Here is a 6,792-nt window from a genome sequence, read left to right as displayed (position 1 = left end):
GCAAATTGTATAGGTGCACTAGTTCGGCGAAGAGATGGTGATACAAGTGCAATATGGATGGTAGATAAAGGTATTTGTAATCTGAAATTATAAAAACAACAAGGTAGCAAGCGATAAAAGTGAGCGTAAATGGTATTGCAATGGTAGGAAACAAGGCCTAAGGTTCATACTTTCACCAGTGCAAGTTCTCTCAACAATAATAACATAGATAGATCATATAACAATCCCTCAACATGCAACAGAGAGTCACTCCAAAGACACTAATAGCAGAGAACAAACGAAGAGATTATGGTAGGGTACGAAACCACCTCAAAGTTATCCTTTCTGTTCTATCTATTCAAGAGTTCGTAGTAAAATAACATGAAGCTATTCTTTCCTCTCAATCCATCATAGAGTTCATACTAGAATAACACCTTAAGACAGAAATCAACCAAAACCCTAATGTCACCTAGATACTCCATTATCACCTCAAGTATCCGTGGGCATGATTATATGATATGCATCACACAATCTCAGATTTATCTATTCAACCAACACAAAGTACTTCAAAGAGTGTCCAAAGTTTCTACCGGAGAATCAAGACGAAAACGCGTGCCGACCCCTATGCATAGGTTCATGGGTGGAACCCGCAAGTTGGTCACCAAAACATACATCAAGTGGCACATGATATCCCATTGTCACCATAGATAATCACGGCAAGATATACATCAAGTGTTCTCAAATCATTAAAGACTCAATCCCACAAGATAACTTCAAAGGGAAAACTCAATCCATTACAAGAGAGTAGAGGGGGAGAAACATCATAAGATCCAACTATAATAGCAAAGCTCGCGATACATCAAGATCGTGCCATAGAGAGAACACGAGAGAGAGAGAGAGATCAAACACATAGCTACTGGTACATACCCTCAGCCCCGAGGGTGAACTACTCCCTCCTGGTCATGGAGAGTGCCAGGATGATGAAGATGGCCACCGGTGATGGGTTCCCCTTCCGACAGGGTGCCGGAACGGGCTCCCGAGAGGTTTTTGGTGGCTACAAAGGCTTGCGGCGGCGGAACTCCCAATCTATCTTGATTATTCGACGTTTTTAGGGTATGTAGGCTTATATAGGCGAAAGAAGTCGGTCAGGGGAGCCTCGAGGGGCCCACGAGAGGGTAGGGCGCGCCCAGGGGGGTGGGTGCGCCCCCTGTCTCGTGGCCTCCTCGATGATCCCCTGGCTTGCACTCCAAGTTCCTGGGACTGGTTCTGTTCCAAAAATAACTTTTCCAAAGGTTTCATTCCATTTGGAATCCATTTGATATTCTTTTTCTTCGAAATACTGAAACACGCAATAAAACAGCAATATGGGCTGGGCCTCCGGTTAATAGGTTAGTCCCAAAAATGATATAAATGTGTAAAATAAAGCCCATAAACATCCAACATGGGTAATATAATAGCATGGAACAATAAAAAATTATAGATACGTTGGATACGTATCAAGCATCCCCAAGCTTAATTCCTGCTCGTCCTCGAGTAGGTAAATGATAAAAACAGAATTTTTGATGTGGAATGCTACCTAGCATAATTCTCAATGTAATTTTCTTTATTGTGGCATGAATGTTCAGATCCAAATGATTCAAGATAAAAGCTTACAAATCATAAAAATAATAATGCTTAAAAGCATACTAATAAATAATCATGTCCTATCAAAATAGCATAGCCAAAGAAAGCTTATCCCTACAAAATCATATAGTTAGGCCATGCTTCATTTTCATTACACAAAATACTCCCATCATGCACAACCCCGATGACGAGCCGAGCAATTGTTTCATACTTCTTAACGCGCTTCAGCTTTTTTCAACTCTTACGCAATACATGAGCGCAAGCCATGGACATAACACTATGGTGGTATATGGTGGTGGTTGTGAGGACAAAAGGAGGGAGAAGATAGTCTCACATCAACTAGGCGTATCAACGGGCTATGGAGATGCCCATCAATAGATATCAATGTGAGTGAGTAGGGATTGCCATGCAACGGATGCACTAGAGCTATAAATATATGAAAGCTCAACAAAAAGCACTAAGTGGGTGTGCATCCAACTCGCTTGCTCACGAAGACCTAGGGCATTTTGAGGAAGCCCATCATTGGAATATACAAGCCAAGTTCTATAATGAAAAAATCCCACTTAGTATATGAAAGTGACAACATAGGAGACTCTCTAACATGAAGATCATGGTGCTACTTTGAAGCACAAGTGTGGAAAAAGCGATAGTAGCATTGTCCCTTCTCTCTTTTTCTCACATTTTATTATTTTTTTCTCTTTTCTTTTTTTCTTTTTGTCTTTTTTTCCTTTGGCCTTTCCTTTTTTTCTTTTTTTTTCTTTTTGGCCTTTCTCTTTTTTTTCTTTCTTTTTGTAAAGTCCGAAGTCTCATCCCGACTTGTGGGGGAATCATAGCCTTCATCATCCTTTCCTCACCGAGACAATGCTCTAAAAATGAAGATCATCACACTTTTATAGATTTACAACTCAAGGCTAGAACAAAATATGACTCTATATGAATGCCTCCAGCGGTGTACCGGGATATGCAATGAATCAAGAGCGACATGTATGAAAATTATGAAGGTGGCTTGCCACAAATACGATGTCAACTACATGATCATGCAAAGAGCAATATGACAATGATGGAACGTGTCATAATAAACGGAATGGTGGAAAGTTGCATGGCAATATATCTCGGAATGGCTATGGAAATGCCATAATAGGTAGGTATGGTGGCTGTTTTGAGGAAGGTAAATAATGGGTTCATGATACAAGCGAAAGTTGCGCGGTATAATAGAGGCTAGCAAAGTGGAAGGATGAGTGTGCGTATATCCATGGACTCACATTAGTCATAAAGAACTCATAAACTTATTGCAAAAGTCTACTTAGCCCTCGAAGCAAAGTACAACTACGCATGCTCCAATAGGGATAGATTGGTAGGAAATGACCATCGCTCGTCCCCGACTGCCACTCATAAGGAAGACAATCAAAAGAGCACCTCATGCAACAAATTTGTCACACAACTTTTACCATACGTGCATGCTACGGGACTTGCCAACTTCAACAAAAGTATTTATCAATTTCATAATTATCCACTAGCATGACCCTAACATTACTACCTTTATATCTCAAAACAATTATCAAGCAACAAATTGATCCTAGTGTCTAATGCACTTTCTATGATAGTTTTTATTATACCCAACTTGGATGCTCATCATACTAGGACCAAATTCATAACCATAGCAAATACCATGCTATTCTAAAAGACTCTCAAAATAATATAAGTGAAGCATGAGACACTAGCAATTTCTTCAAAATATAACCACCGCCGTGCTCTAAAATATATAAGTGAAGCACTAGTGCAAACGACAAACTACTCCGAAAGATATAAGTGAAGATCAATGAGTAGTTAAATAATTATGCAACTATGTGAAGACTCTCTCTCATTTAAGAATTTCAGATCTTGGTATTGTATTCAAGTAGCAAGCAAAACAAAATAAAATGACATTGCAAGGATAGCACAACTCATGTGAAGAAGCAAAAACTTAGGCTCAACCGATACTAACCGATAGTTGTTGAAGAAGAAAGGTGGGATGCCTACCGGGGCATCCCCAAGATTAGATGCTTGAGACTTCTTGAAATATTATCTTGGGGTGCCTTGGACATCCCCAAGCTTGAACTTTTGTGTCTCCTTAATTCCTCCCATATCATGGTTTCTCTTTTTATCAAAAGCTTCATCCACACCAAACTCAACAAGAACTCGTGAGATAGGTTAATATAAACCAATTTAAAACCTTATCATTTCCTACTGTAACAAATCACTAAAATTATTATTCAACATTTCATACTAAATGTCTCTGCATATTTAACACTCCTATCCTCAAATAGAATCATTAAACAAGCAAACATATGCAAACAATGCAACCATAATAGCAATCTACCAAAACAGTATAGTATGTAAAGAATGCAAGATTCATCATACTTCCCTAACTCCAAAAATTATGAGAAAAATATTACGCTGTAGAAGATTTATCAGCGCTCATTACGCAAAAAGATTCAACATTATATCATTCTCTGACATTTCTAGGGAATTTTTGCAACAGCGGTAAACTTTCTGTTTTCAAACAGCAACATGTATACTAGCAAAATAAGCATGACAAAGGCTATCCTTGACTTTTTATTGAAACTAAAGATGCAAAATATTATTCTAAATAAAATCAAGCAAACATTAACAAAATAAAATGACGCTCCAAGCAAAACACATATCATGTGGTGAATAAAAATATAGCTCCAAGTAAAGTTACCGATGAACGAAGACGAAAGAGGGGATGCCATCCGGGGCATCCCCAAGCTTAGTTGTCCTTGAATATTACCTTGTGGTGCCTTGGGAATCCCCAAGCTTTGGCTCTTGCCACTCCTTATTCCATAGTCCATCGAATCTTTTACCCAAAACTTGAAAACTTCAACCATACAAAACTCAAAACAAAACTCGTAAGCTCCGTTAGTACAAGAAAACAAACCACCACTTTAAGGTACTGTAATGAACTAATTATTTATTCATATTGGTGTTAAACCTACTGTATTCCAACTTATCTATGGTTCATACCCTCTGATACTACTCATAGATTCATCAAAATAAGCAAACAACACATAGAAAACAGAATCTGTCAAAAACAGAACAGTCTGTAGTAATCTGTATCAAACGTATACTTCTGGAACTCAAACAATTCATAAATAACTTTCTGGACCTGAGAAATTTGTATATTAATCATCTGCAAAAAGAATTAACCTAAAATCACTCTTCAGTAAAAAATGGCAGCTAATCTCGTGAGCGCAAAAGTTTCTGTTTTTTTACAGCAAGATCACATAAACTTCACCCAAGTCTTCCCAAAGGCTCTACTTGGCACTTTATTGAAACAAAAGCTATAAAACATGATTAATACAGTAGCATAATCATGTGGACACACAAAAACAGTAAGGATAAATATTGGGTTGTCTCCCAACAAGCACTTTTCTTTAATGCCTTTTTAGCTAGGCATGATGATGGCAATGATGCTCACATAAAAGATAAGAATTGAAACATAACGGGAGCATCATGAAGAATATGACTAGCACATTTAAGTCTAACCCACTTCCTATGCATAGGGATTTTGTGAGGGAACAACTTATCGGAACAATAATCAACTAGCATAGGAAGGTAAAACAAGCATAGCTTCAAAAAATTTAACACATAGAGAGGAAACTTGATATTATTGCAATTCCTACAAACATATGTTCCTCCCTAATAATAATTTTCAGTAGCATCATGAATGAATTAAATAATATAACCAACACCTAAAGCATTCTTTTCATGATCTACTTGCATAGAAATTTTATTACTCTCCACATAAGCAAATTTATTCTCATCAATAGTAGTGGGAGCAAACTCAACAAAATAACTATCATGTGAGGCATAATCCAATTGAAAACTAAAATAACGATGACAAGTTTCATGGTTATCATTATTATTAATAACATACAAGTCATCACAATAATCATCATATATAGCAACTTTGTTCTCATAATCAATTGGAACCTCTTCCGGAATAGTGGATTCATCACCATATAAAGTTGACACTCTTCCAAACCCACTTTCATCAATATAATCATCATAAATAGGAGGCATGCTTTCATCATAATAAATTTGCTCATCAAAACTTGGGGGACAAAAAATATCATCTTCATCAAACATAGCATCCCCAAGCTTGTGGCTTTGCATATCATTAGCATCATGGATATTCAAGGAATTCATACTAACAAATTGCAATCATGCTCATCATTCACATATTTCATGCCAAGCATTCTATGTAATTCTTCTTCTAGCACTTGAGCACAATTTTCCTTTTCATCATACTCACGAAAGATATTAAAAAGATGAAGCGTATGAGACAAACTTACCTCCATTTTTCTTTGTAGTTTTTCTTTTATAAACTAAACTAGTGATAAAACAAGAAACAAAAAGATTCGATTGCAAGATCTAAAGATATACCTTCAAGCACTCACCTCCCCGGCAACGGCGCCAGAAAAGAGCTTGATGTCTACTACACAACCTTCTTCTTATAGACGTTGTTGGGCCTGCAAGTGCACATGTTTGTAGGACAGTAGCAAATTTCCCTCAAGTGGATGACCTAAGGTTTATCAATCCGTAGGAGGCGTAGGATGAAGATGGTCTCTCTCAAACAACCATGCAACCAAATAACAAAGAGTCTCTTGTGTCCCCAACACACCCAATACAATGGCAAATTGTATAGGTGCACTAGTTCGGCGAAGAGATGGTGATACAAGTGCAATATGGATGGTAGATAAAGGTATTTGTAATCTGAAATTATAAAACAGCAAGGTAGCAAGCGATAAAAGTGAGCGTAAACGGTATTGCAATGATAGGAAACAAGGCCTAAGGTTCATACTTTCACTAGTGCAAGTTCTCTCAACAATAATAACATAGATAGATCATATAACAATCCCTCAACATGCAACAAAGAGTCACTCCAAAGACACTAATAGCGGAGAACAAACGAAGAGATTATGGTAGGGTATGAAACCACCTCAAAGTTATCCTTTCTGTTCTATCTATTCAAGAGTTCGTAGTAAAATAACAAGAAGCTATTTTTTCCGCTCAATCCATCATAGAGTTCATACTAGAATAACACCTTAAGACACAAATCAACCAAAACCCTAATGTCACCTAGATACTCCATTGTCACCTCAAGTATCTGTGGGCATGATTATACGA

The sequence above is a fragment of the Triticum dicoccoides genome, chromosome 3B (genome assembly GCF_002162155.2).
Source record: "Triticum dicoccoides isolate Atlit2015 ecotype Zavitan chromosome 3B, WEW_v2.0, whole genome shotgun sequence".
In the NCBI taxonomy this organism is placed as follows: Eukaryota; Viridiplantae; Streptophyta; class Magnoliopsida; order Poales; family Poaceae; genus Triticum; species Triticum dicoccoides.
This window is presented reverse-complemented; position numbering follows the sequence as displayed.